We start from the raw sequence: 14117 nt of genomic DNA on the forward strand, positions 1-14117 counted from the left end.
CAATGTGTCTGCAGGCAATAAAGGGAGTGAGAAGTAAAGCTGATTCAACCAGTACCCTGTGACAGTACAATTAACCAGTGCTCCCCTCAGTTCTTCAAGTGAAGAGAAAAACATAAATACAACAGCAAAAAAAAAATCTTACTGTATTAAGCCAATTGCTTATCACAGATCTGTGCTCCTCTCAGCTCTTTCATCGAAGACCAAAAAAAAAAAAAAAAAAAAATTCCACTGACACTTTAACAGGTGGCAGATGCACAAAACAGCCCTCCCCCATCCAGCCATTCAGGTCCTGTTTCTGTGCCCTGCTCCTGACTCTCTCCCATTTAATTTAAAATAATAATTTCTTGCTCTTTTAAATTATAGAAAACTGCTTTCTAGAAATGTAGCAAACAGTTACTACAGTTTATACCCTACCTGCATGGAGCACTACACTGCTTATGCTTTAAAAAAAATATTTTTATAAACTCTAGGAAACAAATGCAGCGAACAGTTGCTACAATTTATGGCCTGCCTGTATGGAGTGCTACAGTGCTGAGGCTTTAGTTAAAAAAAAAAGATTTTTTTTTTTTACTTCTAAAGTATAGCAAACTACATGTTACAATGTAGCAAGTAATTTGCCACAGCTTAGGCCATACACAGAGCATTACAGCACTGCAATACCAGGTTTTAAAAGCAGGTATTGCATTAGAGATTGGGATCAGCCCAGCCAACCCTTTGTTCAAAATGCATTTGTCCCCCTCGGCCTACCCTAGCTACATTACTGCCAACAGTTGTTATGACTCCCAAATATGGCACAGCTGCGAACTGTACCAGTGTTTTGCAAGTGCTGACTTCCCCTAGGGGCATTTTGTTGGTGATGTCGGATATGCCCTTGAACCATTCCTGATGACATCCATCAGAAATCCACAAAATCAAACAGACCAATTGTACAACCATTTTCAATCCCAGGGAGCTTTTCTCCCCCAGGCCTCCACTGAATATAGACTCTTTTGGCCAAGTGGACTTTTCCCGGTAAACAAATGCCAGTAAATAAATAATAATTACATCTCAAACAAGGAATATTACTGAGCATATGTTTTGGCTACTGAAGGCACAATTTCATTTTTCAGATTCATCCAGTGTTTCCCCTGCTTTACGACCCTAATATGTGTGCAGAAGTTTTTCTCAGTATGTGCATTGCTACTCAGTATCATAGTTAGGATGTAGTTATAGCAGGGTGGACACTTGCACAGGCAGCAATCCTCAGCACACCAGGCAGTGGATGCATGGTCAGATGAGGATTCAGCTGATGGCAAGCAGTTGAGGATAATCATGTCAGAATGAAGATGGCACAGTATGCCATGAATCTGGCAAAGAGGCAGTTGTTTGCATATAACTTCTGAACACAGTAGACAAATACAGTACAGAAAAACTGATCCATTCAAACTTAAAAATAAGCTGTAATTACATATGCACAGTATAGTCACAGTGCATATCAGACACAGGCAACCCAATAAACAGTACACAATGGGCAAGGCATAGCTATCATCATTTGTACAGGTGGGGAATGTAACACACATTTATAGCTTTCACAAGGAAACGTGAGTGCTTAGGATTATTAAGGTGAATGTGCAATTCTTTGTAATCCTTTTAGTGTGTGTGTGTGTGTGTGTGTGTGTGTGTGTGTGTGTGTGTGTGTGTGTGTGTGTGTGTGTGTGTGTGTGTGTGTGTGTGAGATGTATTGGGGCTTCAGTTGTGTTTGTGTCTCCTGGTACATATCCATGGTGATAGTTGCAGCACTGTTTATCATGTTCTGAACAGGTCCAGGGCATGCATGCTAGAGGTCTGAGCATCCATTGCATGCACCCACCAATGAGAGTTGGCTCTGACAGGAGTTGCACTGGTTGTACCACAATCCTGGCTACATGTTGGCATGCTGCAAGACTGTGAGCACTGTCTTTACAAGATGTGCCACTGCTATGCCTGCAACAAACATGAGAGTGTCCTCTAATGGGCACAGACATCTCCACAACAGCAGTAGTTGTGGGTGTGCTAGCACTGAGGGATCATGATCTTGATTGTCCATGTCCTCAGTGGCTATCAGCTGTAAAGGAAGCAGTAGAATGGCTTCATAGACAGTGCCTCACCTCTGAAAGACAAGCTTGAGAGAACATTGTGCGTTCCATTATATGTACGAGTTTATCTAAACTGTCACACATATAGGACATTCACACTCATGGGTCATGTTGCACACCAAGCATCACCTTTACTAACGCTAATGTGACTGTGGTGCTACTAGCATGTGGCTCCATAATGGTCCTGTATATGTATTGGGCTGTGGCCACTGACACACCAACCTCAGGGGAGTGTGGTTACCATGTCTCCAGCAATCACGATTACCTACTCCACCATGTGTACCTCTCCACCTATGGGTGCTAGGGTCAGATTCTAACATGTATCCACTGGGAGATAGATGCCACACTTCCTTAACTATTGTGTCCCCAGTAACCTGTTCTTCCTGTCTGGTGTGTGTGTCTCCTGGATATCTACAGGCATACAGGCTGTGGTCAATGTCTGTGCAGAGGATGCAGTGGTCACACTCCCTATGTCCAGCAAAAATACTGTGCTCTCTGAATGTGCCAGTTAATCTCTCTCATCATCATCAGATGTTGCAGATACTCAAACATCTTTCAATGTCAGTTCCAAAGTGCTGGTGCTGGATAAACTATCACCTGAGAATACATCAAAGCACAATAACCTGTGTAAATATGACCCAACATTATAAATATATATCAAAATGAGGTATAAGAATAATAACATTGAAAAATGCAATTGCATGCCTTGTACAGATGGCTATGCTGAAGTAATCCCTGATATTCCTGTATACAATAAATCAGATAGCTTTAATAAGTTGGATAGTTTGTAAGGGGTCTAGAGGAATTATGGGTACCCTTACACAGAAAGAGGTAGATCATAGATAGTCATGTTGGCTGTTCAGGCTCTCCCGCAACATCCAGCACTGCACTGTGTGACCATGTGGAGGTGTCACTGCCTCTGACAGAGGCTAGAAACTCCTCCATCTCCATGAGAGATGGTTCAACCAACAGCCAATACCTTTTTAACACCTTTCCATACTAATTTAGCAGCTTTTGTTTCAGCAGCTCATGTTATGTCAGCAGCCTTACAGCACACCATTTAATAACTTTGCTCCTGGCCACCAACTGCATTAATGAAAACCACTAGATCATGCCAGGTACTGAGTCAGTAGACCTGGTCAGCAGCATCCAGGCCAAAGAGCAAACAGCAAGGAGGAAGGCGTCTTGAGTAGCACTTCATGTTCCACACCAGACTCTGCTTTACATGCAGTCTTTTCAGCAGAGTCTGCAGTGTTTTCTGGTTTGTCCCTTTTTTGCGCATTGGTCTGTAGGTATGGAAAGTGGTGGTATTAACATCCTGTTAGTGAGTCACCCTGAAAAATCCTTACTGCGTCTCACCCCTTGCCCATATAACATGTTGTTTGTGTGTCGTACAGTTATACAGTATATCTGTAGCCATAGTATTTAACTATTGTCAGTCACATAAGTTTACTGAGTGAATGCCCCCTGCAGTATAACACCTATAACATTGCAACTGACCAAGAAGACATGACTGAGGGTAAAAAGATTTTGCCTATGGCATATATGTGTAACTTGCACAATAGGGAAATGTCTTCATTGCAACTGGTGTCCCAAGGGCAGCTAGAAAGTGTTGAGTTATGCCCTGAGTATGTGTTGATGGGTGTGTCTCTGTCAGAAGAAAAATTCAGACGAGTCACATCTGCCTCAGGTGATGAAAAACTTCTTTAATAGCAGCTAACCATATTACACAGCATGTTGGCCAAGATGATCTCCTCTGGTCAACTTGTTTGCTGACATCAACTTTTATACTGCAAGCAAAACAACTTTTTGTTACATTTCTGACCGTTGACAGTTGGCTATGGAAAAACACCTGTGGTAAACATGTTTATCACATATCACCTCAAACCAACAGTTGGTACAGAATATTCGAGAAGCACAGAATGTTCAGTTCAACAATGGTAGCTCAAATTTTACAGGACACACAGCCTGCTTCAGTAAATTAACTCTTACTTGGCCGTGCGTCCTTATCCCAGGCTTCACTGAGCTATAACCAAGTCTCTTTATTCTGAAATGCAGAAAACAGTTATTATTCAGGTTCATAAGCAATGCTGCATTTTGTTCACAGATGAGGCCCATCTTTGATAGGCATATCCCAACAAATAACATGTTCACTTTGCAAGAAGAGGAAAAAGACAAATAACAGTATGTTTTAACACTTTTTCTATTAACATTTCCCCCCTGAAAACACTTTTTATTTGTCTTTTTATTTCAGCAATATATAGTAAAAACTAAATTTTTCTTTGCATACATTACTTCATTGGCAAGACAAACTTTTAAACTTCAAAAACATTTGCAAAAGTCACACTTCAATGCATTCACTTTCACCAGTCTGTTGCAATTGCTGGTACATAGTCTTCGTAACAGCAGTATCAACCAGTCTTTGTAGAAGACCTCTGATACAGGGTATACAAGAGCAACCACATACCACCACAATAGCCACAGTGACTCCAACGGACACCAGGAAACTGCTGATGAGATTACTCCATTTTCCAAACCACGCTTGTAGAAAGTCTGTAAAGGGATTATTTACCCCAGAGTTCTCTGCCAATTCTTCGGATAACATTTCCAAACCTTTCAAAGCTCGAGTGATACTTCCGTCAGGCGCAGTGTTGTTTGGAATGTATGTACAACAGAAAGTCCCAAACATCTTGCAAACTCCTCCTTCTTTGGCCAGGAGCATATCCAATGCAATTCGATTTTGCCATGCCACCTGCGAAGTGGCCTCTAGTTGTTCAGCAATTCCTTTCAATGCATCTTTGGTATAGTTCACAAAACGCTGCTGGTTATAGTAAATGTAGTTGATCCAGTCCACATTCTTATTAGGTTGAATCCAGACAAAGATGGATGTAAAACCAGCTGCTATTTGGTTTACTGCTTTGTATTCATCAGGTACGCCTCTTGGTATGCCAATGCTATCGATGTAGACACCATTATCGAAGGATTGCTTCGGTGCCTCTCTTTTTCTCCTACTCAACCACTTCGGCTTTATTTCAGGTTCTCTTATGAAACTGCTTGCTGGAACTGGGAAAATGTAGAATGGCAGAATTAACTTTACAAGTGCACAAGTTCCCTTCCAGGGAATCGTAAGCCTTGATCTGAGTTTGTTGTCTCCACATAACCACCATACGTCTGCTAAACTGTGAGTTTGGTTCTCCAGAAATGGATTCTCATTGCCATTCACAGTAACATTGCAATAGTTCTGTCCCATATTGCCATAATTCTTCCCTGTGCCATCTCTGGAAATGCACATATACGAACCTGGATAGGAAATCACTGCAGGCGGTTTCTCAACTTTGCTTATGACTGGAAAATGCTGAGTTTCATTTTTGCATTTATCTTCAGTTTTGTTGAAGAATAATTTTAACAGACACATTAGGTTACCTTCATCTTGCATTAATGGGACTGTCGCTAGTTGCTGTTTACCTTCAGCACAAGAAGCACAGTTCTCATGATGTGCCTCTCGGGTACTATATCTAACCCAAGATAACCATTCATTATGGTGTACGAATCCCGTCTCGAGTAACAATTCTTCTTCTGTGAAGGCAAAATCTGCTTTACTTGTAGCATTTTTAAGGCTTTGCACTTTAAGTTGGAGGGTCCCCAAAGGATCAGTTCCAATTGGAAGAGACACTCCGATTCCATAAACTCCTGAGTCACTTTATTGTGGTGATACAATAGTTCTAGTAATTACTTCGGTACCTTGGAAATGCGCAATTTTTATTCTTTGTTGCCTGCTTTTATCTTTCTCTGGTATCACTGCACCACTTGTTTCCCAACCATTCACATCTGTTGACCACCAAACATTTGACCAGGACATACAGTTTCTATTGCACAAGTATTTTGCACGAGTCAAGAAATCATTATTGTCCCATTTAGAACAGTCCAAAATTCCTTCACAAAGTTTCACCTTAAACACAATAGTAACACCTGTTTGCGCTTGCAGCACCACCATTCCTTTTTCTCTTGCAACTGTTCCTTCTCATATGGACATAGTTACTTTCGCCACCAAAATCATCATCATGTAACAGTTCAACTACCAGTTGAACATGGCCATCCTCCCTAAGGACTACCTTGCGCCATTGGTTTCTTCACTGGGTTTGAGACAAACTAACCCCTATTGGGCTAATCCCCCTTTGTAGCCAGACTTTGCGCTCAGAGGTCCGGTGGAGTTTGACCAATATCAATGGCAGAAGGAAGAGCCTTGAGTTTTTTCAGAGGGTGATATGAATCCACAAAGTCCTCTCAGTGATCTTTACAGCCATAGGTGTCGAGATAAGTACTTGGTATGGGCCTTCCCACCTGGGGGATGACCAATTCTTTCTCTTCACAATTCGGATCCACACCCAGTCCCTGGGTGCCACGCTTAACAAGGTTTCATTTCTGGAATCTGCAAAGGAGTCATTGGTTACAAGAGACTTGACATTTAGCAGCTTCTTCATATAATCCGCTAGATCCTCACCCCCCTCATATTCCGCTGGCAACAATCCTTGCCACTGCGGGACGTAATATGGTCTCCCAAACAAAAGTTCAAATGGTGTAAGTCCTTTGTAGGAGGGTGAGATTTGCATATACAGGAGTGCCAAAGGAAGGCAGGCAGTCCATGATCTATGTGTTTCTGCCATCAGTTTGCGGAGCTTACTCTTCAAGACACCGTTGTGTCTTTCCACCAGTCCAGCTGACTGGGGATGGTAAGCACAATGGTACTTGAGATCAATTTGAAACACTTGACCCAACTTCTGAACAATCTGGTTAACAAAATGAGACCCATTATCACTGTAAATGCGTCTTGGTAAACCAAATTGGGGAATTATTTCTGTAGTCAAAAGTTTTGCTACTGTTTGTGCATTCGGGTGCTTTACTGGAAAAGCTTCTACCCATTTAGAAAAAGCATCAATAATGACTAAACAGAACCTTTTTCCCTCTGAGGGTGTCAATTCAATAAAGTCCATACAGAGTGTGTGGAATGGATATGAAGGGGTGGAGAATGCCTGCTGAGACTTTTTAACTCCCCCCTGAGCATGATACTTTGCACATAATAAGCAAGATAAACAGAATTGCTTTGCATAAGTTGAAAACCCCTTACACCAAAACACCTTAGACACTATTTGAATCATCGTCTGTACTCCTACATGGGCAGGTCCATGGCTAACCAATGCCGCATACCTAAAAAGGTTTGAGGGTAATACCATTTTGCAATCTGATGCCCTATACAACCCATCCTGTTGAGTGATACCATATTTTACCCAACGACATTTTTCCTTCTGTGTTGTCAATGTTTGCATTACTTTTAGTGTCTCTAAGTCTAAGAGGTGTCCGGGCTCTAAGTCACTGTAATGTAAAAGCAAATCATTTTCTTGAGCTGCCTTTTTTGCAGCCATATCAGCAAGTGCTTTTCCCCTGGAGACAGGATCTTTTCTGTTGGTGTGTGCGGAACATTTACATATCGCTATCTGAAGTGGTAGTTGCACTGCATCTAACAACTGTAAAATTAAATCTCTGTGATTTATTGGTTTGCCTGTCACAGTAACCATTCCCCTATTCTTCCATTGTTGAGCAAAAACATGTACAGTGGAGAAAGCATATTGACTATCTGTATAAATTGACATTTTTTTACCCTCCCCTAAGGTACAAGCTCGAGTCAAAGCCACCAACTCAGCTGCTTTTGCAGAATAAATGTTTGACAATCTCTTTGCCTCCAAAACTTCAGTTTCTGTGGTGACAGCATACCCTGCTAGTGTTTTTCCTACAGTGTCCTTCTTTGATGATCCATCTACAAACAAAACGAGATCAGAATCTACCAAGGAAATATCCGTTAAATCTGGTCGGGGAAGCACTTTGTCATGAATGCTCTCTAAACAAACGTGTGGAGTACCTTCTTTTGGAGTCGGCAAAAGTGTCGCCGGATTAAGAGTAGTACATCTTTCTATGGTCATATGAGGCTGTGTCAGCAGCACTGTCATACATGACAACTGTCGACAAGGAGATAAAAAGGTTATCTTATCTTGCAAAAGTATAGTAGCAACTGAATGTGGAACCCGCAATTGCAATGGGTGAAACAAAACTAATGATGCTGAGGCTTGTACTGCCATGGCGGCTGCCACTACAGCTTGAACACAATGCGGCAATGCCCTTGCAACAGGATCTAATCTGGAGAAGTAGAAAGCTATCGGTCTCTGTTTATCCCCATGTTCTTGTACCAGAACCAAAGTCATATATCCTCCTTTACAATCAACCATTTGTACAAACGGCTTAGAATAGTTCGGAAAACCCAAAACAGAGGATCCTGCTATCAATTGCTTAATTCTATTAAATGCTTGTATTGCCGTATTTTTCCACTGTATATTATTCTTAGCTGCCATGAGAGTGTCATAGATTAGTGCGGTCAATGGCCCTACTTCCTCAGCATAATTAGGGATCCAACTTCTACAAAAATTAGTCACACCTAAAAAGGACATCATCTCCAGCTTAGTTGTAGGCATAGGTGCCTCAAGAATTGCTTGTTTTCTTTTGTTCTCCAATTGTCTACCTGCCTGCAAAATTAAATAACCCAAGTACTTTACTTGTGCTTTCCACAATTGTAACTTTTCTTTATTTACCTTATGTCCTTGCTCAGCTAAAAAACTAAGAAGGGCAAGGGTATCCTTTCTACAACTTTCCTGCGTGGGTGAGGCCAACAAAATATCATCTACATACAACAGAACCTGGCTTCCCTCTGGCGGAACAAACTGAGCCAAATTCGCAGTCATTTCTTGTGCAAATATTGTCGGACTCTCACAATAACCCTGTGACAATCTGGTGTAGGTGTATCTTTTACCTTGATAAGTGAATGCAAACCAAAATCTACTCTCCTTATGTAGTGGTATGGAGAAAAAAGCTTTGCTTATATCTATGACAGAAAAATATCTGTGCTGAGGTAGTAAATCATTAAGTAATGTATAGGGGTCAGGGACCACCGGTGCTCTTGGGATCACAGCCAAATTAACTGCTTGTAAATCCTGAACCAACCTCAATGACCCATCCGGTTTCTTTACAGGAAACAACGGAGTATTGCAGGGTGAATTTGGGCATTTAACAAGAATTCCTACCTGTTTTAGCTACTCATTAACTGGCTTAATTCCTTCCTCTGCTTGTTTACTTAGCGGGTATTGGTGCTTACGAGGTCTAAAACCTGACTTTGGAGTTATACAAACTTTACCTGCTGTTTTCATCAGTCCCACATCCCCTTTACCTTCTGACCATAAATCTACAGGTAAGGCACTTAACGCACTATCTTCCTCTTGAGTTAGGAGCATTTGTCATGCCATTTCTGTTTTGTCATCCCTGAGGTGCACACTTGGTTGTGCCCAAGTCACCCAATTTAATCTTTGTACCTGGATCTGTTGATCCTTCAACTGACTTTCGGACATTGTGTCCCAATTTGTTACCTTTTTCGCCAAATCTACCCAATGTGTCCCCACCGCTTTAGTAACTGAAATATGTGGGCTATAACCTGAGTGATATAAAGAACTCATTTCCTTGGTCAAAGTACAGGTCACTACTGTATTACCTTGCGTATCCCAAAACATATCATTCAAAATTATCCTTGCACGTTTGTGCTTAAAGAATTATTTTTCAAATTCTTTATCCGGTCCAGGGGCCTTTCTATAGAACATTGTAGGATGTAAGTGCGCCGCAACCTGCGGTGACCCGCTCCTAGATTTACTTAAAGCTAGGTTGATCAAATCTGTATCAACCCTCCCCGGGCCATTTGAAATCAAGTCCTGGCTATACCAGTAAAACAAGTCTTGTACTCCCTGTACCACCAAGCCATCCACTAACCTTTTCTCCTCAATGCCTTTAGGTGTGGGAATTGCCGCTATTCCAAACAAATGCATCAAATCTCTTCCCAGCAAGTTAACTGGACAAACTTTCGATATAATTACCCTACACCTAACAGTTTGGTTTGTTTGTGGATCTGTGAACAATAGAGGATGAGACAGTGGTTCCTTATAGATTTTCCCGTTTGCCGCTTTCACAAGGACAAACTCATCTGTTTCGCAGTTCAGAGGCAGAACTGCTGGACCCAAAAGTGTATGCGATGCACCTGAATCACATAAAAACTCCACTTTCTGTCCCTCAACCAAAAACTCTATCATGGGTTTTTGATCTAGATGCATAGCAATACCCAAATTTGCCAGGTTTATGACTTCACAGTCACAATCCCGCCCTTCCTTATGAGTGTTCTGACATTCATCGCAGAGAGTGTCTGCCTCATCATCATCACAATTGTTCGCACTTTCTTCTTCTCTACAATAATCACAATAATGAATTTGGCGCTTCCTTTACTATCATATAGTCATGCGGAGCCCTTGTTCGTAAGCTGTGGGGGGTGTTGCCACTCTTCACAGTCGGCAGCGAAGTGCCCACGTCTACCGCACTTAAAACATTCTCCACGTTTTAACCTCCCCTCATATTCCTCTGAATGTCCACCCGGTTTATTTAACATGTCCCATTTCAGGCCCCCATGTTTTTTTACACCACCAAGGTGCCCTTGCCCCCTTTGGTCCTGTACCAAGAATATACCACCATCATCCCCTACTGCTAACACTTGTACTTTCTTTTTCTTTTTTAAATTAAAGTGTCGCTCAGCATGCCGTGCATATTCAAACAAAGGTTGCAGTCTACATGTTCTATGATCTACCATATGCTTAGTTATAAAACTACTTATCGGAGCCTTACAACCTTTAAGAAAAGCGTTTTTCAATTGCTGTTCATACGGACTATCATTGGTCTGATCCTGCGGAATCATCATTCCACAATGGCTATTGAACACTTCTGTCAATCTTACAATATAGTGATCTACAGATTCATCATCATTTTGAATGCACTGATTTATTACTGTCCAAGCTGCTCTTGGACACCACTTATCAGAAATTCTCTTTAACAGATCAGTGACTCGCATGTCTAACACCCCAGAATTATGCTTTAATGTAGTGCCGTCATCTGCCTTACATGTCCAAGTACCACAAACTATGTGCCAATCTGGACCCAGGATTTGTCACACTACTTGTTCTACTTCTAAACCATTTAGATGATAACTTAAATGCATACCAACTATGTCCTCAGAAAACTTTTGAAAATTAACCTTGGGATGAGGAATACCATCTGTAGCTCATTTTATGTCCGCTCTAGCCCAGGGACGATAAACTAAAATAGATGTCTCTTGTCCAACATCCCCTGCTTGTGGGTTTGCAACTTGTATTAAGGGAAGAGCTTCTGAGTAGTCAGAAAGTTTAATGGCCCAATGTCCTTGCCCTGCTGGTCCTGACCTTAACTGCATAGGTTGGTCTACCTGTTGCAAAGCAACCTTGGGTACTACGGGAATTTGCGGGTAAATTGGAGGGGTCACAACACTTCCTTGAGCAGCCAATAACCCACCCTGCTGTACAGATCCCACATCTTCAGACTGATATTGAGGAGGTTCCGATGCAGCAGCAGCAGTTTCCCCATACGGTGAGGCAGTTGCCTGCCTTTGTACCGCACAAACTGTATGCTCATCCTCCTTATCTAAAAATAAAGCTACTTTTCCACTTGGCACCAGTGATCCCTTTTGATTTATTTTTTCTTTTTCCTGGCACTGTTTTTCTTTTATAGCTCGTTTATTTGCCTCTTCTAACTATTTTTGTGCTTGGGGAAATCCCAATTGTCTTTGCATTTTAGTTCTAGTTCCTGCATCTCTTTTCAAATCTCTAACCAATTTTGCACGAGCATTCTTATTCAGTGTACCATCAAAATCATATTTCAACTTCCAGTTTTTCAAAAATTGAACATTATTTTTGTTTAAACCTTTCATATACTTAGCATCAACATTTAAACAGACATCACTCTCACACTTGCAGCAACTCGAACCCATATTTCCCCAAGATTTCTTACTTTAGGACTGTATCAAAGTTACTTTACAGGGCTTACTATAAAATGGGGCTATCTTAACGGGTGATCCTAACAAAATAATCTTAACAAGTAATCCTACCCACCCTTAACTAAAAATAAACCCCTTGTCGACAAGATTAAATTAAATTAAAAGAAAATCCATTTTTCATCCTACCTGAACCAGATGAGACTCCATTTCCCCTTTTCATTCAGAAACCGTCCATCAGATAGGGATCAGAGAGCGGCCGGCCTTCTCTCAATGACAAATCAGTCGGAGGGCTTTCAGTCGAGGGAATCTTAAGATGAGAAACCCTCACCTGCACAGGTTTTTCAGTCTCTCTTGGTCTGATCCGTATCTTCGTAGAGGTTTCCGGTCCGAAGGACCAAAATGTCAGAAGAAAATTTCAGACGAGTCACATCTGCCTCAGGTGATGAAAAACTTCTTTGTTATCAGCTAACCAGATTACACAGCATGTTGGCCAAGATGATCTCCTCTGGTCAACTTGTTTACTGACATCAACTTTTATACTGCAAGCAAAACAACTTTTTGTTACATTTCTGACCGTTGATATTTGGCTATGGAAAAACACCTGTGGTAAACATGTTTATCGCATATCACCTCAAACCAACAGTTAGTAAAGAATATTCTTTTTTTTTTCTCAAAAATCTCTTTATTGAATTATAAAATATAACATAACAACAAGCATCAAAAAATTGTAAATATAATCATTAGAAGTTAATAGAGATTACACAACAAATAGATGTACATTTCAACTCATGAATGTGGAAAAAAAAGAAAACAACAGTATATACAATATGTACAAATGGTGACCAAGGTGCAAATGATTAAATAAAGTATTAATCATGTGAGAAAATGTAGTATAAAGGTAAATAAATCATATTAGTGTACTAAGACACGAAAGTAAAAACTAATGATCTTTATTAATAATATAGAGGACCTTCTCTATAGTTTTCTTATTTAAAGCCATTTTTTTAGGACTCTTCAACAAAGTTTTTCGTGCAGAAATGTACGAGTAAGCCATTGTTCTAAAGGCATTCCAATTCAATTTAGTACGATCAAGCCAGTTTTTGGAAATGTAAAGTTTTATGAGAGAGGAAATAAATATAAAAACATGTGTGTCTAATTTAGAAAGATGTATCGAGGGTATGTGGAGAATTGCTGTTTCCCAGGATAAGGTGGATTTGTGATATCCCATTTTCTGTAACCTTTCCTTCAAAGAAGTCCAAAGTTTATGTGAATAGTGGCAATACCAAAAAATATGCAGAAGGTCAGCTTTTGGAAATGAGCAACAAGGACAAGAGGGAGACTTACTAGCATCAATTTTATTAAGTTTGGAAGGGGTATAATATGCGTTATTATTTATCATCAATTGGGTATAGATCATTTTCTTAAAAGGGGAGTGTTCCAAAGTATTTCTAATAGCCAAGAGTTTTTGTTTCTCAGTTAATTGAGAATTATGTTTATCCCAGAAGTTAGAAAAAAGACATAATGAGTCTTGTGTGAATTTGCTTAATAAATTATATGATTTTGATAGCATTTTCTCAGGGAGTGATAATGTTTTAATTATCGTATCTAAATTATTAAGATCTTGTTCTTTTGGCAAATTGAGAATGTATTTAGCCATGACCACTTCTCTTAATTGACGTAGAATTATAGTATATATACAGTTGACTTTCAGTATCTTCCGCAGATTAGCCAGGGACAAATCTTTATATTTCAAGAGATCCCAGACAATCTTATTTTTAATAAGAGGGCAGTTTGTAAGATTAAATGGCATATTATCTAATTTAAGGTTGGGATTCAAGTGAAGTGGTTGAAGTAAATAAAGACTATTATCAAGCTTGACAAGTTTCAGTAACTCCTGAAATGCTTTGATCTTTTGTTTTAGGAAATTCGAGATTTTGAATGTGTTTATGATATCTATAGAAATGAATGGAATGGCAGCAGGGTTAATGTTTTTGGAAATAATATATTGATGCCATAGCTTAACCCAAATTGGAGATTGATTGTAGTTAATATTGTTCAGTTTA

This window comes from Protopterus annectens, chromosome 2.part0 (genome assembly GCF_019279795.1).
Source record: "Protopterus annectens isolate FY-2018-M chromosome 2.part0, PAN1.0, whole genome shotgun sequence".
NCBI lineage: Eukaryota > Metazoa > Chordata > Ceratodontiformes > Protopteridae > Protopterus > Protopterus annectens.